The sequence below is a fragment of the Stegostoma tigrinum genome, chromosome 8 (assembly GCF_030684315.1).
Source record: "Stegostoma tigrinum isolate sSteTig4 chromosome 8, sSteTig4.hap1, whole genome shotgun sequence".
NCBI classification, from domain to species: domain Eukaryota; kingdom Metazoa; phylum Chordata; class Chondrichthyes; order Orectolobiformes; family Stegostomatidae; genus Stegostoma; species Stegostoma tigrinum.
Genome location: NC_081361.1, coordinates 84,182,582 through 84,196,613, shown reverse-complemented (window position 1 = coordinate 84,196,613; position 14,032 = coordinate 84,182,582). Strand labels below are relative to the sequence as shown.

The 14,032-nt window shown below is 43.4% G+C and overlaps 1 long non-coding RNA gene across 4 annotated transcripts in view; it reads right to left on the bottom strand.

The window, feature by feature from the left end:
- LOC125456275 (uncharacterized) overlaps positions 1–14,032 on the bottom strand; it is a 200,273-nt gene that overhangs the window by 68,572 nt on the left and 117,669 nt on the right. Inside the window, exon 2 of one of the 4 annotated variants that reach the window (XR_009446078.1) lies at positions 11,895–11,987. The exons of the other annotated variants lie outside the window; for them this stretch is intronic. This is a non-coding gene — a long non-coding RNA (uncharacterized LOC125456275). The remainder of the gene's footprint in view (positions 1–11,894; positions 11,988–14,032) is intronic. 4 annotated transcript variants of the gene reach the window in all.

Sequence of the window (14,032 nt, the reverse complement as noted above, 5' to 3'; positions counted from 1 at the left end):
TGTTGTTCCTTCTTCCAAAGTACACTACCTCACATTTATCTGGGTTAAATCCCCAGGTCCGGTGGGATCTATCCCAGGTTATTGAGAGAAGCGAGAGAGGAAATAGCCGGGATTTAACAGATATCTTTGCAGCGTCCTTAGACACAGGTGAGGTCCCGGAGGACTGGAGAATTGCTAATGTTGTCCCCTTGTTTAAGAAGGTTAGCAAGGATAATCCAGGTAATTATTGACCGGTGAGCCTGACGTCAGTGGTAGGGAAGCTACTGGAGAAGAAACTGAGGGATAGGATCTATTCCCATTTGAAAGAAAATGGGCTCATCAGTGATAGGCAACATGGTTTTGTACAGGGAAGGTCATGTCTTACCAACTTAATAGAATTCTTTGAGTACGTGACAAAGTTGATTGATGAGGGAAAGGCTGTAGATGTCATAGATGTGGACTTCAGTAAGGCGTTTGATAAGGTTCCCCATGGCAGGCTGATGGAGAAAGTGAAGTCACATGGGGTCCAGAGTGTGCTAGCTAGATGGATAAAAAACTGGCTGGGCAACAGGAGACAGAGGATAGTAGTGGAAGGGAGTTTCTCAAATTGGAGACCTGTGACCAGTGGTGTTCCAAAGGGATCTGTGCTGGGACCACTGTTGTTTGTGATATATGTAAATGATCTGGAGGAAGGTGCAGGTGGTCTGATCAGCAAGTTTGCAGATGACACTAAGATTAGTGGAGCAGCAGATAGCGAAGGGGACTGTCAGAGATTACAGCAGAATATAGATAGACTGGAGAGTTGGGCAGATAAATAGCAAATGGAGTTCAATCTGGGCAAATGCGAGGTGATGCATTTTGGAAGATCTAATTCAAGAGTGAACTATACAGTCAATGGAAAAGTCCTGGGGAAAATTGATGTACAGAGAGATCTGGGTGTTCAGGTCCATTGTTCCCTGAGGTGGCAACGCAGGTCAATAGGGTGGTCAAGAAGACATATGGCATGCTTTCCTTCATCGGACGGGATATTGAGTACAAGAGTTGGCAGGTCATGTTGCAGTTCTATAAGACTTTGGTTCGGCCACATTTGAATACTGTGTACAGTTCTGGTCGCCACATTACCAAAAGGATGTGGATGCTTTGGAGAGAGTGCAGAGGGGGTTCACCAGGATGTTGCCTGGTATGGAGGGTGCTAGCTATGAAGAGAGGTTGAATAGATTAGGATTATTTTCATTAGAAAGACGGAGATTGTAGGCGGGACCTGATTGAAGTCTACAAAATCATGAGGGGTATAGACAAGGTGGATAGCAAGAAGCTTTTTCCCAAGATTGGGGGACTCAAATACTAGGGGTGAGTTAAAAGTGAGAGGAGGAAAGTTTAAGGGAGATATGCGTGGAAGGTTCTTTACACAGAGGGTGGTGGGTGCCTGGAACGCGTTGCCAGCGGAGGTGGTAGACGCAGACACGTTAGCGTCTTTTAAGATATATCTGGACAGGTACATGGATGGGCGGGGAGCAAAGGGATACAGACCCTTAGAAAATAGATGACAGGTTTAGACAGAGGATCTCGTTCGGCGCAGGATTTGAGGGCCGAAGGGCCTGTTCCTGTGCTGTAATTTTCTTTGTTCTTTGTAAATCCCATCTGCTACTCATCTGTCCAGCTAACCAATCAATCTATATCCTCCTGTAACCTAATACCTTCTTCCGCACTGTCAACATCCCAGCCAATCTTTGTGTCATCCACAAACGTAAGTACTATCATCCCATCATATTCTAGTCTACATCATTTCTGAAAATCACAAACAGAGGGGAGTCAATGCTGATCCCTGTGGTACACCAATGCGCACTGTGCTACAATCACACAAATAGCTTTCTACCGCCAGCCTCTGTCTCCTGTCATTAAATCAATTTTAGATCCAACTTGTCAAGTTACCCTGGACTCCACAAATTTTATCTTCTTTACCAGGCTTCCATGTGGGGCCTTGTCAAAGGCCTTGCTGAAATCCACGTAAACTAAATCAGCTTCTCTACCCTCTTCCACACACTTGGTCACCTCCTCGGAAAATTCAACCAGGTTATTAGGCATGACCTCTCTCTGACAAAGCTATGTAAACTTTCTCTGATCAAATCCTTGCCTCTCTAAATGGAGACTAATTTTCTGCTTCAGTATATTCTCCAATAGTTTCCTTACCACTGATGTTAGACTGATCTATAATTCTCTGGTTTACTTCTTTTTTTTAAAGTAGGAGCACATTAGCTACCCTCCAGTCCTCTGGCACTTTCCCTGTAGCTAGAGACAATTTAAAGATTTGGTCCCTATAATTTCCCAGAGGCCTGAACACACATACAAATCAGGCTCAGGAACAGCTTCTTTCTGGCCATTATCAGTTTGTTGAATGAACTCTGGCCTCAAATAACCTAATCTGTAATGTAACCTATACGTGTCTAAGTCTTTCTGATGTGTACATACTTGCTTGCAGTGGTCTGCCTGCTCCTCTCATAAACAAAGCTTTTCACTGTATTTCAGTACACATGACAATAAAATCAATCTATCAGTCAATCAAAACTGCAGCCTAGGAAACAACTCATCTGGGCCTAGGGGTTTGTTCACCTTTCCTGTTGTCTACAATGTGTTGACTATCATTGCAATAACGATTTAATTTGTTTCACAAAAAGAAGTTTGGTGAAAATGTGAACAAAATTACAAGGTTGATGGTTGGAATGTCTTCCAGTTCACATGCAATAATATCTACTTATTAGTTCATTCTCAGTGGGGTTGGGTGCTGACAAAGAGCATTAGAGATGGTCATTTAGGAAGCTGACTGGTATTGTACTTCTAAATCATACCGTCGTATCTTCACAAGTAAATGTAGTTGCAGAATCTAAAGGTTTTTGATAGATCATTTCTAAGGGGTTTTAGCCTGTGTGAACAATTAAATGCTTACCAATTAGTTATGTATGAGACTCTTGTGTCCAGAAAATGATAGCCAGGGTCTCTCTTTCATTGTTGGAGTAGTTAGCCTGAGTTATAGTTAGGTCTTGAGAATGAAATCCAGTCTTTCTGGGATGCATCTGTTTCCAATGTGGTCATGTCGACAGAATCATAATTTGAAATGGACTGCATTTTTGAGAGATTGACAAACATGCTGGTGATCATCCCACCAAATGAATAGTATGTTTTTGCAGAAGGAATCTCGAAAAAGAGATTGAACTTGGAAAAATGCTTAGTATCTGACAACTTGTGATTCAGATCTTAAAGGACTCCTCTGTGAAGATCTGATTTGGATGTTGATTTTGATAAAGAAAATGGTGGATCAATGATAGCTGGACACAGGTAAACCTTTACAAAGTACAAAACTGATTTTTTTTTTCTCCTGTTTTAAACAGTGTTTTCTTCAATGAGTGCTTCAAAACTATCCTTTCAGGACATTCAAAAGTTTTTTTAAAAACTTGTAATCAGCAGTCTCTTTTGTTTGTTTTTTTCTCTTTTTACGCAGAGAGATAGAATACTCTGAAGAAAGGTGACTGGAACCAAAATGTTAGTTCTGATTGCTCTCCGCAGATGCTGCCAGACCTGCTGAGATTTTCCAACAACTCCTGTTTTCATTTGAAGTAGAATATTCATAGAATCCTTACAGTGTGGAGACAGGCCCTTCAGCCCAACAAGTCTACACTGACCCTTAGAGAATCCCACCCAGACCCTATCCTCCTATAACCCACCTAATCTATACATCCCTGAACACTACAGGCAATTTAGCCCGGCCAATCCACCTAAACTGCACGTCTTTGGGCTGTGGGAGGAAACCAGCATGCCCAGAGGAAATCCATGCAGACACAGGGAGAATGTGCAAACTCCACACAGACAGTCACCCAAGGGAGGAATTGAACAAAGGTCCATGGTGCTGTGAGGCTGCAGTGCTCACCACTGAGCCACCGTGCCACCCCAGTCTGCTCCATGTGCTTCACAGACTTTAGTTTTAGTGGTATTTATTAAGTTCAGCTCTGAACTCAGACATGTTGATGGATCACTGTTAGAGAAAAAAATAATTTCTCACAATTGTGGTATTGCTGTCACGTTTTCCACATTTAACGTTCACTTATGGCCATTAGCTACCTGTCCTGACTAGCCGTTAGTAACTTTTAGTACACATGTGCGGTCAGCATTTTTTATGTGTTCGTCCACAAAACACATACCCCACACATTTTGGCCCTTTGTGAGTCAGTTATCTGAAATTTATTTACGAAACTGACAATGATACAATATCATAGATGTACACACATAGCTTGGGCTATTTGGTTACTGATCCAACTGTACATTATGCAGAGATGACTGACTACAGTGACTACATTACACAGAAAGAGTAACTGGGGGTGAACTAAGTAATTGGACACCAGAATGCCACTTGATGTGAAGTTGTGTTAATATCTCAGGGACATAGGACTGTCCAACAATGATCTAATCCAAACAAACAAGGCTCCGAAGGGGCTTGGCAGGCAGGACTTTGCTTCCTCTGGGTGGGAAATCTAGAACATAGGAGCATTGCTATAAAGAGACACTCATTTAGAACAGAGACAAAGAGAAGTGTTCTCACTTGGAGGACTGTGCATCTTTGAAATTGTTCATCCCTCAGAGCTTGGAAGTTCTATTATGTATGTATAAAGTCAAGGTAGACATAGTTTTGCTAAGGATGTTTCGAGTCAGTGACCAAATTGAGTTAAGGCTGATGGTTAACCATGATTATAGTAACCAGGGAAGCAGGCTTGAAGGTTGTATGTTGCATTTCTGTTCTATTTCCTAGGCTTGTTATGTTAACTTGTCTCCACATATTAGTTTTTACATTGCAATGGAGACAATTGAATTAACTAGAGAAAGACTTTATTGAAATGGTTAACAAAAATATGACACATTAAGGTATTCTGTTGATACATTGATTGTCGCACACATAATTTCCATTCTAATAATTTCCGCCAGTTTTCTTTTAGATTCACATCCTCCTAACCATTTCAGCATCAGCAGTGATGAAATAGGTGCTTACACAATTTTGTTGTATTTCAGGAAGAACTGTTTCAATCATAGAAATTTAGAAAAGAGAATATTTCACTAGTAATAGGCTTTTCCAGAGCCTCAATTCCAGTCTTGGCCCACTTCTGCACGTCACCCTACTTCAATAAAGGCTTTGATAAGATCGCAAATCACCAAGCCTGCCCTCAAACCCAAGTATTCCAGGGCTGACCGAGGAGAAAAGGCCACCATCCCTCCTATCCCTCTACAGATATAATTTGGGTCAAAAGTTACAACAATGCATGTGCATGATCATATTTGGAGACGCAGTTAAACCCTTATAAGAGACATAGATATTTTTGTTTGTGGAATGATTCTTAAACTCCCACAGTAATAAAGTTTGCATAATATTCACATGTAGTAATCTGACTCACCATTGCTCACTTATTGTTGGCTAAATATTGGAAACTTTAATGACTGTTTAAGTGCATCACAGATAAGACCAATCATCCAGGACTTTTTGATCAAAAAGGGAAATAAAATGCATCTTCAAAAGAAATATGTTTCCAAACTAAAATCTTAAAACAAAATGCTCAGAATTGTTAAGCAACACTAAGCATTTATCTACTCTGCTGAACACGACACCTTCAGCAAGGATTGTTATTCCTTCCATAATATCACAAAGCTCCTTGACCTTTGTAACACGGGCGACGCAAGAACCAAATGTACAATAGCAAGGTCCCACAAACAACTATGAGATAAATGATGAGTTAAATTTTTGCAGTTGTTGGTGGAGGAAGGAAGACCATTCAGATGCTGGCACATATCTCCCAATTTAGAGTCGGTTAGCTTTGTTGACTAGGTGACTGGTTTATGAATTCCTGCATTGGCTGAAATTACCGTGAAGGGGCCTCCTCGTCAAACTGGTCCTTTGCCTCAACCATGCTGAACCTCAGGTTAAACCTGCGACCAGTTGTCTCACTATAATGAGAGCAGCCCTGTGCAACTATGGGATAACACATTGTGGAGCTGGAGGAACGCAGCAGGCCAGGCAGCCAGGGTTCCGACCCAAAACATCAGCTTTCCTGCTCCTCTGATGCTGCCTGGCCTGTTGTGTTCATCCAGCTCCACACTGTGTTATCTCTGACTCCGGCATCGGCAGTTCTTACTATCTCTGTGCAACTATAGGGACTGGTTAACTCAGTTGGCTGGACGTAGCTCAGTAATACCAACAGTGTGGGTTCAATTCTTGCATTGCTGAGGTTACTGTGAAGTAGCCATTACAATGAAGGACTCTTCTGAGCCTTTCCCTCACCTGGGGCACAGTGACCCTCAGGTTTAATTACCACCAGTCATCTCACTAAAGAGAGATCAACCATATGGCCTGGTAAAGCTATGGTGGCTTTATCTTATATTGCCTGCATAGATGCATCGTTATCATTAATGTTCTGTCCGTCTCTGTCTCACACCACTCGCCTTTGCTCATATAAATACATCATTTTATTGCCATCCAGTTACTGGTGCGCCCAGTATGAAACGGCTGCTGGTCCATCATCAGTTTGTGGGTGGGCTACTCAGGACTGTCTCATATAGCCAGGAGAGGGAGGTCCATGGAGTCAAATTAAACCTAGTTCAACGGTTCCAATTGTGGGAAACAACATAACTACAGGTCATCAATGTTAGATATTGATCAAGACAACCTATAGGGAAGTAAAAAGAAACATCAGTGATGAGAGTGTAGAACTTGCTTCCACGTGCAGTGTTGAAGAAAACAGCATGGACGAGTTTAATGAGAAGTTAGGTAAGTTATCTTTACTATTCATTCATAGCAGGTGAGTGTCTTTGTTGGGGGAATATTTATTGCCCATCTCTAGTGGCCCTTGAGAAGGTCATGGTGAGCTGCCTTCTTAAAGTGCTGCAGTCCATGTACTGTAGGTTGTCCCACAATACCCTTAGGGAGGGACTTCCAGGAGTTTGACCCAATGTCATTGAAGGAACAATGATATATGGCCAGGTCAGGATGGTGAGAGGTTTGGAGGGGAGGTTGAAGTTGGTGGGTGGTGTTCCAATGGATCTACTGGCCTTGTCCTTCTAGATGGTGGTGGGTGTGGTTTTGGAAGGTGCTGTCTAAGGAGCATGAATGAATTTTGGCAATGCATCTTGTAGTAAGTAGGTTGGTGTTGGAGTGAGTGAACGCTTGTGGATGCGGTTCAGTCAAGTGGATGTTTGTTTTTTGGGATGGTGCCAAGCTTTCTTCTTCTAGGGCTTTTGGAGCTGCAGTCATCCAGTCAAGTGGTGAACGTTCTATGACTTGTGCCTTATAGATAGTAGGTTTGTGGAGTCAGGAGGTAAATTACTCACTGCATGGTTCTCAGCCTCTGACTTACTCTCATAGAATCAGAGAATCCCTACAGTGTGGGAGCAGGCCTTCCAGCCCATCGGATCTACACAAACCCTCTGAAGAGCATCCCACCAGACCCAACCCCTACCTTGTCCCTGTAACCCTTCATTTCCCATGGCTAATCCACATAGCTGCACATCTTTGGACTGTGGGGGGGGGGGGGGAGAACCAGACTACCCAGAGGAAAGCCACACAGACACAGGGAGAATGTGCAGACTCCATACAGATAGCTGCCTGAAGGTGGAATCAAACCCAGGTCCCTGGCGCTGTGAGGCAGCAGTGCTAACCACTGAGAGGCCATGCCACCTACTAGCCATATTTCATGCAGCTAGTGCAGTTCAATGCTAACCTCATGAATGTTGATAGTGGGGATTCAGTCATGGTAATGCCATTGCATGTCATGAGATCTGGGTAATTTTATATAATGCTTCATACTGGGATTCCCCATCAGTCATAGAGAGTCACAGAGCCATATAGTGCAGGAATAGACCTTTGATCCAACTCGTCCATGCCAAGCAGGTTTCCAAAACTAAACTAGTCCCATTTGCCTAAATTTGGCCCATATCACTCTAAACGTTCCTATTCATGTACTTGGTAAATGTTGTAATTGTATCTGCCTCCACCATGTCCTCTGGCAGTTCATTTCATGTAGGTAACATATTCTGTATGAATAAGTCGCTCCTCTTTTCCTTTTTAAGTCTCTCACCTTAAATCTCTGCCCTCTAGTTTTGAACTCCCTACCACTGGGAAAAGACTTCTAAAAGGTGGCCCCTCAACTTCCTACACTCCAGGGAAAAACGTCCCAACCTTTCCAGCCTCTCCTTATAACGCAAATCCTCCAGTCCCGGCAATATCCCTGTGAATCTTTTCTGTACCCTTTCCAATCTAATATCCTTCCTACAGCAGGGTGACCAGAACTGTATGCAGTATTCCAAAAATGACCTCATTACTGTCCTGTAGAGTCACAACATAACAAGCCAACTCCTAACCTAATGCTCTGACCCATAAAGGCAAGCATACCAAACAAAGGTAACAAAGTGTGGAGCTGGAAGAACACAGCAGGCCAAACTGCATCTCAGGAGCACAAAAGCTGACGTTTTGGGCCTAGACCCTTCATCAGAGAGGGGGATGGGGAGAGGGAACTGGAATAAATAGGAGAGAGGAGGAGGCGGACCAAAGATGGATAGAGGAGAAGATAGGTGGAGAGGAGAGTATAGGTGGGGAGATAGGGAGGGGGTAGGTCAGTCCAGGGAAGGCAGAGAGGTCAAGGAGGCGGGATGAGGTTAGTAGGTGGTAAATGGAGGAGTGGCTTGAGGTGGGATAAGGGAATAGGTGAGAGGAAGAACAGGTTAGGGAGGCATGGATGAGCTGGGCTGGTTTCGTGATGCAGTGGGGGAGGTGGAGATTTTGAAGCTTGTGAAGTCCACATTGATACCATTGGGCTGCAGGGCTCCCAAGCGGAATATGAGTTGCTGTTCCTGCAACCTTCGGGTGGCATCATTGTGGCACTGCAGGAGGCCCATGATGGACATGTCGTCTGAGGAATGGGACGGGGATTTAAACTGGTTTGCGACTGGGAGGTGCAGTTGTTTATTGCAAACCGAGCGGAGGTGTTCTGCAAAGCGGTCCCCAAGCCTCCGCTTGGTTTCCCCAATGTAGAGGAAGCCACACCGGGTTCAGTGGATACAGTATACTACATTGGCAGATGTGCAGGTGAGCCTCCGCTTAATATGGAAAGTCATCTTGGGGCCTGGGATAGGGGTGAGGGAGGAGGTGTGGGGTCAAGTGTAGCACTTCCTGTGGTTGCAGGGGAAGGTGCCGGGTGTGGTGGGGTTGGAGGGGAGTGGGTCTCTCCGGAAGGAGGACAAGGGTGGGGATGGAAAAATGTCTTGGGTGGTGGGATCGGATTGTAGATGGCGGAAGTGTTGGAGGATGATGCATTGTATCCGGAGGTTGGTTGGGTGGTATGTGAGGACGAGGGGGATTCTTTTAGGGCCGTGGTTGCGGGGACAGGGCGTGAGGGATGTGTTGCGAGAAATGCGGGAGACACGGTCGAGGGCGTTCTGGACCACTGCAGGGGGGGAGTTGCAGTCCCTGAACAACGCGGACATCTGGCATGTGCAAGTGTGGAATGCCTCTTCCTGGGAGCAGATGTGGCGGAGGCAGAGGATTTGGGAATAGGGGATGGAAATTTTGCAGGAGGGTCAGTGGGAGGATGTGTATTCTAAGTAGCTGTGGGAGTTGGTGGGCTTGAAGTGGACATCAGTTTCTAGCTGGTTGCCTGAGATGGAGACAGAGAGGTCCAGGAAGGTGAGGGATGTGTTGGAGATTGCCCAGGTAAACTTGAGGTTGGGGTGGAAGGTGTTGGTGAAGTGGATGAACTGTTCGAGCTCCTCTTGGGAGCAAGAGGCGGCGCCGATACAGTCATCAATGTAACGGAGGAAGAGGTGGGGTTTGGGGCCTGTGTAGGTGTGGAAGAGGGACTGTTCCACGTAACCTACAAAGAGGCAGGCATAGCTTGGGCCATGGCCACCCCCTTTGTCTGTAGGAAGTGGGAGGAATCGAAGGAGAAGTTGTTGAGGGTGAGGACGAGGATGAGCATACCAAACACATTCTTTATGACCCAGTCTACCTGTGATGCCGCTTTCAAGGAAAGATGCATCTGAATCCCATGGTCTCTCTGTTCAGCAACACTCCCCAGAGCCTTTCCATTATCTGTGTAAGACAAGCCCTGGCTTACAGAGATAATGGAAGGGCCCTGGGGAGTGTTGCTATCTTGGTTTGTCTTGCTGGAATGCAATACCTCTTGCAATGAGCCAGTATGGTATCATTCCAATTCACATGGTGAGATGCACTCAGTCTGTATTAAATGGTATGATTATTTCAATTTACAAGGAAACAAATAACAAAGCAAGTAGAAGTTTTGTAATGTGTATATGATGTACGCCTATAAAGGTGAAATCTCACACCTTGATCAGATCATGAACCTGACTTCTGGCTGATTGACAAAGGTCACGGTATAACAAATGAACAGAAAAAGTAAAGGGTAGATGTTTTGAGTTAGGCATTACTCTCTGACATTCTGTAAAGACATTTCCAATGTTATAAAAAAAAGTTTTATTAAACCTACAAAGACTGTTCAATTACATTTGGAGTGCTGTGCATAGTTCTGGTCTCCATATTGCACCAGTGTTGTAGAAGAATGAAAGAAATAGGACCAGAAGTAGGCCATTCAGCCCCTCAAGCCTGCCTTTCCATTCAACAAGTTCATGGCTGATCTGTCCCTGGCATCACCCTTTTCATGTCCCTGATATTTCAAAAATCTGTCTACCTCCAGATTAGATAATTTCAGTATTTAAATCACATCATATTAAGTATCATATAGGCGCCGGGGAAGCTGCAAGCTCTGTACCAGAACATACAAACACAAGTTAGGAGCAGGAATAGGCTATTCAGCCCCTCTCACCTGCTCCCTCAATCAAGGGGCCACAGTCTAAAATTAAGGAGTAAACCATTCAAACTGAGATGAGGAAGAATTTCTTCACTCAGAGAGTTATGAACCTGTGGAATTCTTTCCCACAGGAAGCTGTTGGGATCTGTTCATTAGATATATTCAAGGAGGAGCTGGATATGGCCCCTTGCAGCTAAAGTGATCAAAGGGTATGTGGAGAGAGCAGGAATAGGATGCTGAGATTTTATGATCAGCCATGATCACATTGAATAGTGGTGCAGGCTTGAAGGGCTGAATGGCCTAATAATGCACCTCCTTTCTATATTTCCATAAGCTTCAACATGAACTGAGAGATTATAATTATTAGGAAATGCTGAACAGGCTTGGAATATTTTCTCTGGAAAAGAGAAGATAAGGGGTAATTTAGTATTGGTTCTTACAATTTTGAAGGAGTTGAATAAGGTAGAGATTGAAATGATTCCACATTGGGTTAATGCAAAAGCTCCAATTTTCTAATAAAGCCAACAAGAAATTAAAAAAAAACTGATTTCCCGCAAGGATATTAAGTAGTCGAGGCGACTAGCATAGAAGCCGGGTAAGCGCATGGAGGGGAAAGGAGTAGAAGAATATATGGACAGGGTTAGATGAAGAAACGTGGAAGAGGATTTACATAGGACAGCAGAAACAGTAGTAGAGAGCATGAATAGGAAGGATTTAGAGAGATATGGGCCAAATGGGACTAGATTAATTTAAGATATCTGATCAGCATGGATGAGTTGGGCAAAAGGGTCTGTTTTCATGCTGTGCAATTCTATGACTCTGTGACCAGTTTAGGCTTAGTGCATCCATGCAGTCAATTCCACATAATTCCATGTAATGCACGCTATGACTATATTTGGGTTTGAGGCAGGGTTACAATAAAAACAAAATTGCCACTCAATAAAACACAGAGCAGAGTAATGGAAAATGTCACATTCCAACTTTACAGAAATTGCTGACTTTAGAGAAAAGGAGACCAAGTTATCTGAGATCATGTGATTAAAATAAAAGAGAATCACTCACTAGTGCAAGGATGTCTGAGAAGTTTCTCCTTCAGTTCTATTTCTCTCTTGTCATTCGAAGCCAAGAGGTATTACGTTCTATCAAACATACAATCTGAAATTGTAAAATGATATATACACAACTAATACATTTGTTGACTCATACGATGTTAACTCATAGTGTAAAATCTCTCCTCTCACTTTGCTTGCGTTGGCTCTCTGAAAGAGCTAAAGATTCAGTCCAACTCTCCTATCCTTTCCAACACACCCCTTTAAATTATTCTTTAGATTGCCAGTATGGTGAGAGTGATGCATGCTTACACAAGCCTGATCAAGGTGATGCAGGCAGCAAGGGGCCCCAGTACATGCAAGACAAGCATTAGTTAAAACCAGTCTACACTTCTGAAAAACAACCTTCCCCTTCTAATGGCAAGTTGCACCCTGTCTTCAGAAGTTGTTAGGACTGTTTTGGTAAGTTTTTGTCACAAGGGAAAATTGATACCAATTGAGCAAATGGTGAGGGAGAGGCAATTCTAGGTTCTCTGACATAGCGTTGCCCAAGAGTGGAAGTGAGAATAGACACTATACTATTATTGGGAGCCAGAAGGCCTTTCAGGGAAACAGTATGATGGGAATACCTGCAGATAGTTATGGAAGTCGGGCCCTGTTACAATGTTGCAAAAACTTCAAGGACTCACAGCAGTAGTCAGGTTAGTAGTCATCGCTTACTCAACACACCAGCAACCTCACACAATGTATCACATGCCAATCCCTCACTCATGAGCAATGCCGAGCCACCGGGAACCATGCCTAGCCTTCATATACTCTATCCTCACACACCTATCACTGATGCAAACCTCCAAACCATATCTTGAACAAAAATAAATTTGCTGGAAAAGTTCAGCAGGTCTGGCAGCAACTGTGACAGAAAAACAGAGTTAACATTTTGGGTCTGGTTACCCTTCCTCAGAACGGAGTCACCGGACCTGCAACATTAACTCTGTTTTTCCTTCACAGATACTGCCTGACCTGCTGAACTTTTCCAGCAACTTTGTTTTTGTTCTTGATGTATAGCATCCGCAGTTCTTTCAGTTTTTATTCAGACCCATATCTTGTTAGTTTCAACGTGCTTCCAGCTGTTCATCTGTGACTAGAGCATCATCCAATGCAACACATTCACTTCATTCTCTAGTATATCCCAACAAGCCACATCACAGGAAGGAACAGAATTGATGGGGACAGGCACAACTGCACTACTGTATCGTTGGAAGAGGCATTGTTCTGAATCATTGGTACGGCAGTGACTGAACCTTTTGCAGCTAAAGTTACTGAGACCATACAGGGTAATAACGTTCGCTTGTCTTTTGTACAATCACATTGACTATTCATCATTACCTCACATCATGGTACAGAGTATAAACTGCAGGGAGCAACACTGGATTTCCAGTCATCTCATTCCTTCTCTCACCCATAACCCTTACTCTTTGCAGTTTTTGCATTCAAATAACCAGGAGATGCTCCCAGTTCCGTGTCACCATGAAAGGTACAAACAAGTGTCAACGTTGGATAAAGAAGCAATGAGACCCAAATCTGATCCTCACAGTCACCAGCTCATATGCTGACATGACACATACCTGAGAAGGCAGCTTGGAGGTGGGATCAGCATGATTTGAATCATTGGTCCCAGGGAGCAGGCCTGGAATATTACCATTTACATTACTCCAGTATGAAGAAACATCTATTACTTAATTACAACGCTGCTTTCTGCACCAACTTCTGATCAAAACTGTGGTATCATGAAAGACTCAGGGAGGAAATGAGAAAAAACACATTCTTACGCAACAAGTCATTTGGATTTGGAATGCAGAGTCTGATAAGATTCAATGGTATTTTTAAAGAAAATTGGATGAAGAGTTGATGGGGAAAATAATTACAGGGATTACGAAGAAAGAGCAAAGGAGGCTGATTAACCAATTTGTTTTACAAAAGAATTGACATGGAGTTGTTAGATTGAATGGCTTCATTCTGTGCTGTACCATTGTATAATTCTTTGATCGCTTTAGTACCACACATCTTAATTTTATGCAGGAGCTTTCTTTGTTGTACTGTAAGGAACAGGGTTATTGGCTGTTTGATCCAGGAGAATGGTATGGTCATAAA